We start from the raw sequence: 16,133 nt of genomic DNA, 5'->3' as shown, positions 1-16,133 counted from the left end.
TGTTTCGATGGAGTTTATGAGAGCAGCCATTTCATTTAAAATGTATACATGTGGGAGGACGAGAAAACGTGATAGCCGTTGCTTTGTGACGAATGTGATGATGAGAAGCAGATTCGATGGTGTAAGACAAACAATTAAAATGGACTGTTTAACAGTAAATGTTTGCCCGGTTGATGTTCTAAAATGTATGTATGTTTATTGTCAAGTGTCAGGAATGGGCAAGCGAAAAGGTGAATAATGAAACCATCATTGAAGTCGATGGGGTTTTTTTTCCTTGGGGAAGGTGTGATGGGGGTGTCCCTTTAAGAAAGATTTTTGTCTTATTACATGGCTTCAGTGATGTCATTTTGTGGGTGGGGCTGAGCTGAGGCTGTGCGGCTTTTTTTTGGTTTCGCTTTCGTATTTGGCTGCTGAGGACTCAGACTGGAGAAAGAAGTGTTTTGGCCTGTCTCTCTATTTTAATTTTAAATATTTGTTCCAGTAAAAACGCATTGATTATAACTACCCGCTGCTTTGGTAACTTAAAATATATAGTTTTCTTTCTGGACGGGGTAAACCTGCTTGTGAGACGGGGTCATAATCTCAGGCGAAGCCAGTCGTATTCAAGTAAGAATGCAGAGTGCTGGGCCACTCTTGGAAAGGGGATTTTGGTTTAGGGGATTTTGTTTTTGAATTTCAACAGTTAAGGGAGAATTCATTCAGTGTTGTATATAGATTACTGTAGCTGCGTGTGCTTTTATGTTTGTAATTGATAACAATTTTGCTGTGTGTTTATATAAATCTTAACTCAGTTCTTAGAATAAAGCTTATTTTGATTAAAGTGTCTGGGAAGACTGTTAAATAACACTTGGAGGTTCGGCTCTAGTGCTCACCCTAGCCAAATTCAACATAAAGAGTTATACGTCAGGTGAACACCATAATACAATTTGAAGTTTTTAAACCCTGACCCATAACACATAACCAATTGTCTTATTGATAGAAGAAAGGAACATGGTTTGAAACATGATCTCGTATGCTTCCTTTTGCCTGAATTGGCTCAAAAAATTGTATTGTTTGAAATGTTAAAATAATCGCCCTTTTGCTATCACCCAATGTTGAACTCTGCTGGACTGTATTGTAATGGTGGCCCTGATTTACAGCCGTCACAATAGCGGGTTCACTTTCTGTTGATACTGAGAAACGTAGGACCTGAGATCTCGGTGGCATCAATTTCACCTTTTCCAACTCAGTGTCAATGTGGCACCGTCAAAGAACTCTCCAGAGAGAGGGTCCAGAGATTGCTGACACACAACCGTGGATGGTAAAGACCTCAGAATCAGGAGTATAAATGAGGCACAATTAGAGGAGCAGAACCTCGAGGGGTGGTAAAGTGTGGAAGAGATTTCACAGGAAGGGAGGGGGTAGAATATGTGAGATTACTAAACAACACTAGGATTCTAAAAGTGAGGCAATGTTGGCAAAATTACAGATACGCAAGCAGAGGGGCACCCTGCTTGGAGGTAGTGCAATCCACGTACACAGCTATGCCCTGGGGATACCTGTTCAACACCAGGTGCCAACAAGTAGAGGGTGGTCCACGTTGCATGTGCCTGCACCAACACGAGCAGTGGATGATTACATTTTAATCCCAACAATTGTTTATTGGAAGCTATTGAATACCCCAATTAAAAGCCATAGTTATTTAGGCTATTTTAATTACTTTTGCAGCTTTAACTGTTTAACCAGATCACAATTTAGGTTAATTACAGCCAGATTCTTTGTGCTACATTTAGCAGCAATAAATAACAAATTACAATATCATTTGTTACTGGGAACCTTAATTGAACACTCACAAAAAAGAGGAAACCCACCCACAGAATATTAAAATTCAAGCGAAACGGCGGTGCGAATGAACTTGTGGTAAAACCAGTTATTCCCAGGAGGAGGGAATGAAGCGAGAACTACAGCTGAAACCTGTCCAGCTAAAAGTCTGGCAAAACTATTATAAAAATGGAAGGTCAGCCGGAGAACAAAACGACCTAAACTGGCGGATGTTCCTGTCTGGGGCTACAGTGCTAAATGAGGCCATTCAGCCTGTCTCTCTCAAGGAAGAATTCGTCCAGAGGCACTCATTGCTTTTTCCCTGTAACGCCACACACGTTCTGATAATAATCCCATTCCCATTCTAAAGCCTCGGTTGATGCTTCATCCGACATTCTCACAGACATCACATCGCAGATCCTAATCACTTGCTACGTGAAATCGTAACCCACCCCTTCCGGCGCCACCCCGCGATCATGTCACCCTCCATTAACATTGCAAGGCTTAGCTTAACCTGTTGACTAAATAGAGCAGTCCCAACTTTACCAACCGATCTATGAAATTAAAGCTCCACTTCCCTAAGATATTCTCGGTGATCGTCTCTAAGCTCCCTAAAATGGCTTTTCATCCTCCAGACGATCCATAAAACTGGAGAGAATACTCCAGTCGAGGCTGGGTCCAGGCTTCATCCAGGGTTAACATCACTTCTCTGCTTTGTAACTCTCAGAAAGTCTATCAGAAAAAAACACACCAGAAAAGTACTTGAGCGGAATTGCCGCGCTGTCTTTCCTTAATTAAAATTCATTTTCCCAAGTGACTATTAATTTGTCCAAAATTATAATTTCGAACAGTTTTCCAACTAGCAATGTACAACCGACTGGCCTATCGTTGCTGGGCTTATCTTTACCGTTTTTTTTCTCAATAAATGCGCCACATTTGCAATATTCCCGCTTCTGGCATCAGCACTGAGTCTCTGTACGATGGAAATCTATGGGCAGTTATTCAGCAATTTTGAGTCTTACTTCCCTTCGGTATCCGTAGATGCATCTGATACGACCACCAGCAAGATTTAAAATTCTTAATCAATGCAGAAGTGGAAAGCACGATTGAGAAACTGGAGGGAATTCTGTATTTATACATCCATCAAACCTCGTGGCGTGCAATCTGGTTATGCCACCTTTATCATTGCTTACAGAGGGAATGTTTTTTGTTAGCTTGGTGTGTTAGATTAAGTGCGCAAGTTAGCATGTAATTAGTCAGTTAAAAGATGAATTTAAACAAGCTACTAGTTATGAAGCTTGTACTAGATTGAGATGCAGTTAGCACTTTATTGGGTTGTTAAAAATACACAATTTATTTTTATTTTCCAAGAATTCATTTTATTTATCAATTTGAAAGAGTATTTTGTAATCATGTTTCAAATTCAAAGTTACAAAAAGAGGCATTTAACTGGTCTGCTGTCCATAAAATGTGCTTTATTTTAGTAAAATTACATATGGTACAATAGAAATCCACTTTCATTCAGACCGTATGTTCATCTCTGCGAATGTATACATGAATTAATCTCCCAGTATTCTTGTAGAGCGGCTGAAGGTAACTGCTTTTCCACGAAACGTCTATGGCCTGCGCTTAATTCACTCCTATTGTCTCGCCCTCCAAAGTCAAGCAATTAGATAGGTTTTGCAATACTGCGAAGGACACCTCTTTTAGTAATAGTGGACACTGCATTTCAATGTTTCTAGTCGTATCCAAACAGTTGCAGAATATCTATTCATGGCACTGGTACTGTATAACATTTACACTAAATTTGAACATGCTCTTGCAGATACTTTACACGAGAGGCTTATCCGATACTGGGAATTCCCTACACTTAGTCCGGAGATGACAATGATCATCTGTACCTTGTGCCACCATGATCTGACATGGGTGATCAAGAAAGAGTAGACTGTCTTCTAGATGGGGGGGGGGGGGGGGGGGTAGGGAGGGTGCTCATGTAGTCTGTCAATCTGGATGGTCAGTGTACAAAGTAGGCAGTCTGGCAATTAGATTAGCGCAATTGACAGGATAATCGAACAATGATTGTTGTTGTTCCGAACAAACGTGCAAATGAATTAACATTATAGAGAGGTAGAGAAGCACGCTGGCGCGGTGGTTATCACTGCGGCCTCCGGCGCCGAGATCCCAGGTTCGATCCCGGCTGTCAGTCATTGTCCGTGTGGAGTTTGTACATTCTCCCAGTGTTTGCGTGGATTCGCCCGCACAACCCACAGATGTGCAGAGTCGGTGGATTTGCCATGCTAAATGCCCCTTAATTGGACAAAATGAATTGGATGCATTAAATTTATTTTTAAAAATATTGTAGAGAGGTGGATGTGCCTTTGAGTGGAATCCGCTGCGTGAAATATTACGGCTTTTGGCTAGTGATGCCTCCCAAGTACCCGCCAGAACGTGCTCAGCAGAGGCAATTAACGGGATAATTCGTTGACAGTGATGACAGTGGAAGAGCCACACCTGCCACACACACCCTCGCACGCGCTGAATGGCGAGCCGCCTCCTCCGCTCAACGTCAGACCCGGGGAGGTGGGAGATACGAAATTCCCACCCACTGCACAGACCCTGAAGACCGACTGCAAGCAGAAAATATCGACCCATTTTCATAAAGAAAGTAGATGCAAAAATACACGCGAAAATGCTGGCCAAGAGACTGGAGAACTGTGTACTAGAAGTGATCACACAGGACCAGTTGGGCTTGGCAAGGTTAAATGCGAACATCAGACGGTTGCTGATGGAGAACCGACGAGAGGTGATTGTCTCTATGGACGTAGAAAAGGCCTTCTGGAGAGTTGAATGCAAGTTCCTCGTTGAGCGACTGAAGCGGCTCGGGCTGGGGACGGGGACCACATCGTCCGTCAAACCCCTGTTCAATGCCGCCAAGGCGAGCATTCGGACCTACATTCTCAGCTCTGAATACCTGCAGTTGCAATGAGGCACAAGGCGGGGACGCCCGCTGTCCTCGGTCATGTTTGTCCAGGCACTTGAATCCTTGATGATCACCCTGCAAGACGCGATAGGCTGGAAGAGCATCCGACCAGGAGGCAGAGAGCACAAAGTCGCACTCTGTGTGGATGATCTGCACCTCTACATCTCGGACCCGCAGAACGGATTAAAGGAAATCATAACGCTCCTGTGAGAGTTCGGGACTTTTCGGGATACGAAGTCAGCCTGGGATAAGGTGAGTTTTTTTCCCGTGGACCGGAACAGAGGAGAGACAGATCTGGAATATCTCCCATTTTAAATTACCCAAAACAAATTTCGCTACATGGGGATCCAGAAGGCACGCCTGGACTTGGATCCACAAAATGAATCTGATCATTCTGGCAGACGAATTTAAACATAGAGTCATATAATTTACAGTGCTGAAGGAGGAATTTCGGCCCATCGAGACTGCACCGGCCCTTGGAAAGAGCACTCTACTGAAGCACACGCCTTGACCCTATCCCCGTAAGCCAGTAACCCCACCTAACCTTTTGGACACTAACGGGCAATTCAGCATGTCAAATCAACCTAATCTGTACATCTTTAGACTGTGGGAGGAAGCCGGAGCACTCGGAGGAAACCAAAACAGACACTGGGTGAAAGTGCAAACTCCACACAGATCGTATCCCGAAACCGGAATTGAACCTGAGTCCCTGGACATGTGAGGCAGCAGTGCTTTTGATTTGATTTGATTTGATTTGTTATTATCACATCTATTAGTATAGAGTGAAAGGCATTGTTTCTTGCATGCTGTACAAACAATGCATACCGTACGTAGGGAAGGAAGGGCAGACTGCAGAATATAATGTTACAGTTATAGCAAGGTGTAGAGAAAAGGTCAGCTTAATACGAGGTAGTTTCATTTAAAAGTTTGATGGCAGTAGGGAAGAAGCTGTTCTTGAGTCGGTTGGTACGTGACCTCAAACTTTGGTGTCTTTTCCCTGACGGAAGATGGTGGCAGAGAGTATGCCCGGGGTGCGTGGGATCCTTAATTATGCCAGCTGCCTTTCTGAGGCAGCGGGAATTATAGATAGAGTTAATGGATGGCAGGCTGTTTTGCGTGATGGACTGGGCTGCATTCACGACCTTTTATAGTTCCTGCGGTCTTGGGCAGAGCAGGCTCCATACCAAGCTGTGATACAACCAGAAAGAATGCTTTCTATGGTGCATCTGTAGAAGTTGGTGAGGGTGGTATCTGACATGCCAAATTTCCTTAGTCTTCTGAGAAAGTAGAATCGTTGGTGGGCTTTCTTAACAATAGTGTCCGCATGGGGGGGGGGGGGGGGGACCAGGGCATAGATTATCATAGAATTTACAGTGCAGAAGGAGGCCATTCGGCCCATCGAGTCTGCACCGGCTCTTGGAAAGAGCACCTACCCAAGGTCAACACCGCCACCCTATCCCCATAACCCAGTAACCCCATCCAACACTAAGGGCAATTTTGGACACTAAGGGCAATTTATCATGGCCAATCCACCTAACCTGCACATCTTTGGACTGTGGGAGGAAACCGGAGCACCCAGAGGAAACCCACGCACACACGGGGAGGATGTGCAGACTCCGCACAGACAATGACCCAAGCTGGAATCGAACCTGGGACCCTGGAGCTGTGAAGCAATGGTGCTATCCACAAGGCTACCGTGCTGCCCCAGCATGCTGTTGGTTATCTGTACACTTGAAGCACTCGACCCTTTCTACTTCGTTCCAATTGATGTAGACAGGGGCATGTTCTCCACTACGCTTCCTGAAGTCGATGACAATCGCCTTCCTTTTTTTACATTGAGGGAGAGAACACTGTCGTCGCACCAGTTCAACAGATTCTCTATCTTATTCCTGTACTCTGTCTCGTCATTGTTTGAAATCCGACCCACTACAGTGGTGTCATCAGCAAATTTGAAAATCGAGTTGGAGGGGAATTTGGCCACACAGTCATAGGTGTATCAGGAGTATAGTAGGGGTCTGGGTATAGTAGGAACCTTGTGGGGCATCGGTGTTGAGGATGATCGTGGAGAAGCTATTGTTGCCTTTCATTACTGATTGTGGTTTGTGGGCTAGAAAGTCCAAAAATCCCTAAGGCAATACTGCAGAAGAGGAGAAGCCTGGGCGGTCAGGCTCTTCTGAACTTGTTATACTACCACTCAGCTCTTCTAAGGTTGCAAGACTGTTCTCCGTGTAGAAGTTCCTAATTGCTGGTGCCCCGCCATCATGCCTCCAACTCTTAAAAGTGGCATCTAGCATGGTTGGTGAGGGGATGGGTAAAGGAAGCGAACCAAACAGGTAATGGGTGATGTTGGAAGAGTCTTCCTGGGAACGACCCTCAAAGTCCTCGCCAAGACAGCATTCCCATCCCCGCCGGCAAATAACACATCCGGTCTAGTGGTCGTAGCATCCCTGTGGACCTGGACGTAGATGAGACAACACTTTGGCTTAACGGAGGTGACCACCATGGCCCCCATCAGCGGAAACCACAGGTTGTCATCAGCCATGCTAGACGCCGCCTTTAAGAGATGGAAACAGGACGGTGGGACGTTAGCGATTAGGGACGTGCACGTGGGAACAGATCTGCAACCTTAGACGAGCTGAAGGAGAGGCTGCAACTACCGAATGGGCAGGAACTCCGAAAACTTTAAATCAAAAATGTTCTCGGCAAGGAGTTGACGAGGTACCCGAGGCGAGAGACACAATGTTCGAGGAGCTACGGGATGTGGACAGTATGGAAAAAGGGAAATATGGGGACGACTCTTAGAAAGTGGAGAGCACAACTGGACGGAGCAAGGCAGAGTGGGAGGATGGATTAGGGACGGAAGTAAGGACGAAAGTTGGTGTGAGCAGTCAGCAAACTCTTGCGAAGGCTAAGCCTCATGCAGCTGAATGTGGAGCACATTACACAGGACCAGATATAGGACCACTTGTTCCCTCGTAGGTTCCATTACATACTGTTCTAGGAAACTATCGCGGATACATTCTATAAACTCCTCCTCAAGGCTGCCTTGCCCGACCTGGTTAAACCAATCAACATGTAGATTAAAATCCCCCATGATAACTGATGCACCATTTCTACATGCATCTGTTATTTCTTTGTTTATTGCCTGCCCCACCATAATGTTCCTATTTGGTGGCCTATAGATTACTCCTATCAGTGACTTTTTCGCCTTACTATTCCTGATTTCCTCCCAAATGGATTCAACCTTGTGCTCCATAGCACCAATGTCATCCCTTACTGTTGCCCGGGTGTCATCCTTCAATAACAGAGCTACACCACCTCCCTTACCATCCACTCTGTCCTTCCGAAAAGTTTGATACCCTTGGATATTTAACTCCCAGTCGTGACCATCCTCTAACCATGTTTCAGTAATGGCCACTAAATCACAGTCATTCACGATGATTTGCGCCATCAACGCATTGACCTTATTCCGAATACTACGAGCATTCAGGTAAAGTACACTTATGTTGGCTTTTTTTTACCTCTGTTCTGAATCTTAACACCTCAATCAGTAACCCCTCCTAAGTTATATTTCCTCTTAACCTTTCTCCTAATTTTCCTTGCCGTTGAACCCATATCTTCATGTAACAACCTGCCGCGTCACTTACCATTAATGTTTTCACTTCCCATTTTATTTCTTTTAGTATTCCTGGTCCTATTCACTGAGCTCCCCTCAGTCACAGTACCTTGTACAGTCGCCCTTTTTGATTTTTGACTCTGGCTTCGCTGCCTTACACTTTCCCACTTACTGCCTTTTATTTCTGTCCCTGTTTTACTACCTTCCAACGTCCTGCATCGGTTCCCATCCCCTGCCACATTAGTTTAAACTCTGCCCAACAGCTCTCGCAAACACTGCCCCCCCCCCCAGGACATCGGTTCCAGTCCTGCCCAGGTGCAGGCCGTCCGGTTTGTACTGGTCCCACCTCCCCCAGAACCGGTTCCAATGTCCCAGGAATTTGAATCCCTCCCTCTTGCACCATCTCTCGAGCCACGCATTCATCCTCTCTATCCTGACATTCCTACTCTGACTAGCTCGTGGTACTGGTAGCAATCCTGAGATTACTACCTTTGAGGTCCTACTTTTTAGTTTAACTCCTAGCTCCCTAAATTCAGCTTGTAGGACCTCGTCCCGTTTTTTTACCAATATCATTGGTGCCTATATGCACCACGACAGCTGGCTGTTCACCCCAACTCCCCCCCCCCCCCCAGAATGTCCTGCAGCCGCTCCGAGACATCCTTGGACCTTCCACCAGGGAGGCAACATACCATCCTGGAGTCTCGATTGCATCCGCAGAACCGCCTGTCTATTCCCCTTACAATTGAGTCCCCTATCACTATAGCCCTGCCATTCTTCTTCCTGCCCAGCTGTGCAGCAGAGCCAGCCACGGTGTCATGAACCTGGCTGCTGCTGCCTTCCCCTGGTGAGCCATCTCCATCAACAGTATCCAAAGCGGTATGTCTGTTTTGCAGGGCGATGACCGCAGAGGACACCTGCATTGCCTTCCTACTCTTGCTCTGTCTTTTGGCCACCCATTTTCTATTTCCCTCAGTACCTTTCACCTGCGGTGTGACCAACTCGCTAAACGTGCTATCCACGACGTCCTCAGCATCGTGGATGCTCCAAAGTGAGTCCATCCGCAGCTCCAGAGCCGTCAAGCGGTCTAACAGGAGCTGCAACTGGACACACTTCTTGCACGTGAAGGAGCCAGGGACAGTGGACGTGTCCCTGAGCTCCCACATCGCACACGAGGAGCATGACACGGGTCTGAGATCTCCTGCCATGTCTTAAACCTTCGGTTAACTTCAACAACTACAATTTCAACAAAAAAAACAACAAAGAAAAAATAAATAAATATACCAATGAAAAGAAACAGAAAAACAGAAACACTACTTATCAGTCACTTACCAGGGATAAAAAGCACTTCCTCCCCACCCAGCTTTGAATTCCCACCTAGATTCAAATTCCCCTACTCACTCTTAGCTGTGTCTCACTCCTGGCTCTGTATTCTCTGGCTCACTGGGAGAACTCACTGGGAGTGAGTTTACAAGTTGCTCTTTTTAAACTGTCCTGAATTGACTCCCCTCCCCCACCTGCTTTTAGATCAAGGTAGATTTAAGTGACTGACACTTAACTGCCAACCAGTTATGTGAGTGGGTGGGACAGCCCTTGTTAACCCACACTGCACAATACTAGCTTAATTTAAATTAATTTAAACTCCTGAAATTTAAAAGGAGCTGCCTTACTGATTTAATTCAACTCCCACCTAGATTCAAATTCCCAAACTCACTCTTAGCTGTGTCTCACTCCTGGCTCTGTCTTCTCTGGCTCACTGGGAGACATTATAATGGAAGTGGGGGGGGGGGGGGGGGGGGGGGGCTGGTCATTGGTGACGCAGCTGAAGATGGTTGGGCCCATGACACTACCCTTAGGAACTCCAACAGTGATGTCCTGTAGCTGCGATGATTGTCCTCCAACCACTGCAACCATCTTCCTTTTTGCCAAGTTTGACTCCAACCAACGGAGAGTTTTTGTCCTGATTCCCACTGACTCCAGTTTTGCTAGGACTCCTTGATGCCATATTCTGTCAAATTCGGCCTTTATGTAAAGGGCAGCTACCCTCTCCTCACCTCTGGTATTCAAGTATTTTGCCCATGTATGAACCTAGGCTGTAATGAGGTCAGTTGCTGAGTGTCCCAATCCAAACTCAAACTGATCGTCTGGAAGCAGGATATTGCTGAGTAAGCACAGCTTGCTATAACCTTTGATTGCTGCTTCCGTTACTTTCTGGTTATAGACTGCAGACTGAGAGGGCGGTAATTGGCTGGGTTTGCTTTGTCCTGTTTCTTGAGTACAGAATACACCTGGGCAATTTTGCCCAAGAAGATGCCAGTGTTCTGGCTGTACTGAAAGTGCCCAGCTCAGGATGCGGCAAGTTCTAGAGCACAAGTATTGAGGGCGATTGTCGGAATATTGTCAGAGCTCATTATCTTTGCAGGATCCAGTGCCTTCAGCCGCTTCTTCGTATCATGTGGACTAAATCGTATTGGCTGAAGACTGACATCTGTGACTGACATCTCCGGAGGAGACCGCGATGGATCATCCACTTCGTATTTCAGGCTGAAGGTCGTTGTGAATGCTTCAACTTTGTCTTTTACACACATGTGCTGGGCCCCTGCATCATTAAGGATGGGAATATTTGTGGAGCCTCCTCCTCCAGTGAATTGTTTAATTATCCACCTCCATTCACAGCTGGATGTGGCATAACCGTAGAGCTTAGATCTGTGGGTTTGTTGTGGAATCGCTCAGCACTTCCATTACTTGATGTTTATACTGTTTGGCACAGTGTTGCAACTTCACCAGGTTGACACATCATTTTTCGTTATGCCTGGTGTTACTCCTGGCATTCGCTCCTGCATCTTTTATAGAACCAGCATTGATCCTGTGGTTTGGTGGTAATGGTAGAGTGGCTGATACGCCGGACCACGTAGTTGCAAATTGTTGTTCGATACGATTCTGCTGCTGCAAATGGTCCACGTTGCATCATGGCTGCCTAGTCTTGACTTTCAACATCTGTTCCAAGTCTTTCCCATTTAGCACGACGTTAGTGCAACGCAACACAATGGAGGGAATCTTCAATGTGAAGACGTGGCTTTTTATCCTCTGGTCACTTCTACCGATACAGTGATAGAGACATGCATTTGCAGCAGCGAATTTGTGAGGATGAAGTAAAGTATATTTTTCCCTCTTGGTTGTTCACTCTACACCTCTTGTAGTCTATGTAATTCAGGATCAGGCCAGCTCGGTCAGTGGTCGCACGACCCGGCCATTCCTCGTGGGGGGCACTGAAGTCCCCCCTCCCAGAGTATATTCTGTGCCCATGCCGTCCTCTGTGCTTCTTCAAAGTGGTATTCAACATGAAGGGGTACTGATTCACCAGCTGATAGTGGACGGTGGTAATCAGCTGGAGGTTTCCTTCCTCACCTTTAACCTGGGATTTCATGGTGTCCAGACACGATGCTGAGAACTTCCATGGAATCCCTTCCCAATGTACCACTGTACTACCGCTGCCGTTACTTGACTATTCTGTGAGACAGCTCTCCTCACATTGGCACAGACCCCCAGATATTGGTAAGGAGGACTTTTCAGGGACGATAGTGTTGGGTTTTCCATTGTCACTTCCGGTCCATCTGGGCGTCTTTCTTTTTCACGTTTTTGTAGTGGTTGAATACAAGTGAATTTAAGAGCCAACTAAATTGCTGTGGGGTTGGAGTCACATGTAGGCCAGACTATGGAACATGGCATGTTCCTTCCCTGAAGAACATCAGTGAGCCAGGTGGGTTTTTACGATAATTGGTTTCAAGTCATCATTAGAATTTTAATTCGAGATATTTTAATAGATCTTTATTCCACGACCTGCCGTGGTGAGATTCCACACCGGTTCCAAGATCAGTATCCTGGGTCTCTGGAATATTAGGCCAGCGACAATACTACTACGTCGCGGCCTCCCCACTTGTGGAGGGAATGTGACTCCAGGTGTGCCGGCAAGACCGCTGGGACGGGTTTTCCTCACCACAAACCAAACGATATATTGATGCGTGCTTGAAAGGTCTGGTAATGAGAGATTCTGCCAATTAACTTTGCAGTCAGTTCAGGGAACCATCGACAGGTTCCACCATCTTCATTTCCCGCAGGGCTGATAGTATGTTACGTGTAGACAACTGCCTAATGGACTTGTGGTCAAAGATGTTTCTCTGCATAAATATTTGCAGGAGGGTAGCTGGTACAGGACCATCCAGCTACTTAGTGTCTTCCACGGCAGCGTAATTGTTTCCATCGTTCCCACTACTAGGGGTAGGTAGAACCTTAGCAAATCGTGAATCTTAGTACATGGGCAGCGAAGTCTGCAATCAGTTTTATTCACCCACACACCTCTGTTGAGAGTGATGTTGGATACGTTTTCCCCATTTTTCTAAAGGTTTATACATTGTTTCCCTACAACATGGTCTATTTCCAAACTCTTGATGAAGTGAAAGTTCGTTTCCGGTTATTGCCACGGTGTACTTGTGTGGAATGTGTCAGACCAATGCCACATACAGAAACTTGATCTCTGCGTTCCGACTTGCAGGCGACAAGCTGTGCCGTCCCACATGTCCACCTTTTCATTCAAGAGAGCTGCTCGCTCCTTTTCGTTTCCAGTGCATGTTCCATTCCCTCAAACCCATATTCCCTGCACCTTCAGACAATCTAATTGGACGATGAGGCGGGAAAATTGTTTGCTGCGTCTATTCCCAAAGAGAATGGCATCCCTCTTTTCCTGACTTCTCTAGGCTCAATAGGGAAGTTTGACCTGGTCGCAGATGCACATCAGACTGTGCGTGTATGTAGATGATGTGACATTACTCATTACACGGATGAATTGAACTGAGTGCTTTTACTGCCTGGAATCGTAACTTCCCTTTTTCGTAAATCCTTCCAGATAGACTCAGCTAAGTGGTGTGTCTCTATGCAACACAGAAACAAGGCAGAGGGGAGAGGGCCTCCCTGCCTTAATCCAGAATTATTTGAATTTTTAAAAATCTCCCACCCACTGATTGAAACTGCTACGAATTATTGTGTTCAGCACCTGATCCAAATAGATTTGTCCAGACTACTGCGTGCTGTAATCTCAGCCCTCCATGAAAAAGGGCATGTAGGACTGGAGCCCACGTCATACTTTCCTGCATCAAATAACTTGTTGATCCATAAAGTTACTGACTTTGATCGTTTTACTCAATGCTAACCATCATCCAGACTGCTAACCATAAAGCTATTTTTCTGTACCTTTTGAAAGAATGTACGCCAGCAGATCTAATTCTCACCACAGGGCGTGCTCTGGACTCTGTAGTGCACTTCCAGAACCATGACAATGTCACTCTTGTCCTTGAATTTCACCCACGAGTCTCCACATTCAAAGAATCTTCCTCCACCACTCCCACAACTCCAATTGAATGCCGCTACGAAATGCATCTTCCCCTCACCACTCTCAATCCAGCTCCTTCGGTATTCCGCAGGGACTGCTCCCTTTTTGGCAACATGGCATACTTTTACATCAGTCCAAACCCTCACTCCTTCCCAATGAACCTTCACTTGCAATTACATAAGGCGCAATAACTATTCCTTCAGCTTCTCCTTCCTCACTGGTCAAGGCCACAAACACTTATTTCAGGTGAAACAGAATCTCACTTGCATCTCCAGAAATTTGTTCTACTTATTCCCCGCTCACAATGTGCTCTTCTCTACGCGGGAAAACTGAACACGGATTTGGCAAGCACTTTGCAAGACATATTCACTCAAACCAGAAGCATGACTCCAAGTTTCGTTGTGCTTACAATTTCAGACAAATGCTTTGCTCTCATGCCGAGTCCTTGGCCGGCTCCAATGTTTCAAGGAAGCCCAATAATAACAGGAGGAGCAGCACCCCATCTTTCAATAAGTCTCGTTGCAAACCTTGGGGCCGAACTTTGAGCTTAACATTTAGTGATATTTATCCTTCCTTTATCGCCTTTATTTTATTTTGTGGTCACAAAATCCCTCCCGGCTATCAGACAATTATTATATGTTTTTGTTTGCACTAAGCACTGAACTCTGTTGTGCTATTAGCACACTATTCTATCACACCTTTATGTCACTTTCTGCAAACTCCACAGTCCTTCCTACTGCCATTGACATTCTTCCGTCATTTGCCTCACATATCTTTAATGGAAACTCTTCTTACCCCCACTCGTCATTAACCTCCTTCTCTGCTCCACCAGCTCTACACCTTCCATAAAGAGCATAATCCACCAAGTTGTTCCCTCTCTTTAGTTCTGAAGGCGGGTTGTATGGAAATCCAAACGTTTACTCTGCCGCTCCATCTACAGATGCTGCTAGACAGGCTGAAGGTGTCCAGGACTTTCAGTTTTAGATGTCCAGCAGCGGCAGTATATGTTTTTGTTTTAATACATCACAAGAAAACATATCAAGTAGGAAATAAGAGCGAATGCCTGAGGTCTAGGTGTGGACTGTCGTACTACAGAAGATTGCAACTATCTGTGTATCAAGCATAAAGGTCGGAGATCATCAGTGAAGAGCTTGTGCGAGTCAGCAGTTGGACTCACGCTGGTACAGGTAATGTTAGAGAGCAGAAAGTCTCTGTGATGAAGCGGATGTGATGACCAGCATGTTAGTGGATTGGCAGACGGGATGCCACCTTTGTAAACAGTCTGGGGCAGCATGAGATCGTTGCCATGGAGAAGATAGGATCCGCGGTAAGGTTACTGAGTTTGTAGCGGACGCTAACTTTGCCTCTACAATGTTTTACTGGAATAAATTGAGCGACATTTAGTATCCGATGTTTAACACACAGCTCGACAACCCAAAGACAGTTTATGTTGAGAAAGGTGGTGGAGATGGAGAGCCGTGTCCAGCAGTGTATCATCATCCCTGATTGGGTTGATGTCGCCCAGTTGCAGTTTGCTGATGAGGAAGTATAGATCATTGGATAAATTCGCAGCTGCAGCGACGAGACGAGATGCTATTGAAAGATATACGTTGACCCTGTATCTATATGTAAGACTGGGCTGGCACGTGTCTGAGCTACCCATTGGGAAATAATTGTTTCAGATGGGCGGTGCACATGACTTTTAGGGCTACAAGGTTGCGCAGGGTGAGAATGAAAAACATCTGCCATGGTCACAATCATAATCGAATATGCTTTACTGCAACAATTGTAAAGTGACAATGATGAAGTTTGAAAGGGGACTGAGTTGTAAATCTAGAAATGCAGGTCCTGTTCCGGTACAGTATTCGTTTGCCGTTTAAATAATTTAACAATTCGAATAAATGGATATTTAATACCGTTCTTTAACTCCTCTCTAAATTTCCTCTGTGTTAGTCCATAAATGCATGTGTTGGTGCACGAACTCAGAAGCTGCAGCATAAATCCTACTTGCTGGGCGATATATATCGGATTGGTAAAACTTTTGTCTGTGTAATTGTAGTTCACAATTCGCCACGTTAACGAATGTACAACATAAGGAATCCACAAGAGTATAAAATTGGCAGACAACGCAAAGAGTAGAATAATGGATTTCCTTCGGTTCTCAACTTCTGGGTCAATATGTTTCTCTGTTCCGCCTTGGCCCATGAGGCGCCGCCGGAGCCGACTGGCGATTATGATGTTCCTGGCAGTCAGAGTGTTGAACAACAAAATCAAGGCAAATGGTAGCAACGGTGTTAGTACACTGTCAACCCACTCATACACTATATAAAAGGGCGAAGTATAATAGAATTCTT

The sequence above is a fragment of the Scyliorhinus torazame genome, chromosome 4 (genome assembly GCF_047496885.1).
Source record: "Scyliorhinus torazame isolate Kashiwa2021f chromosome 4, sScyTor2.1, whole genome shotgun sequence".
NCBI classification, from domain to species: domain Eukaryota; kingdom Metazoa; phylum Chordata; class Chondrichthyes; order Carcharhiniformes; family Scyliorhinidae; genus Scyliorhinus; species Scyliorhinus torazame.
This window is presented reverse-complemented; position numbering follows the sequence as displayed.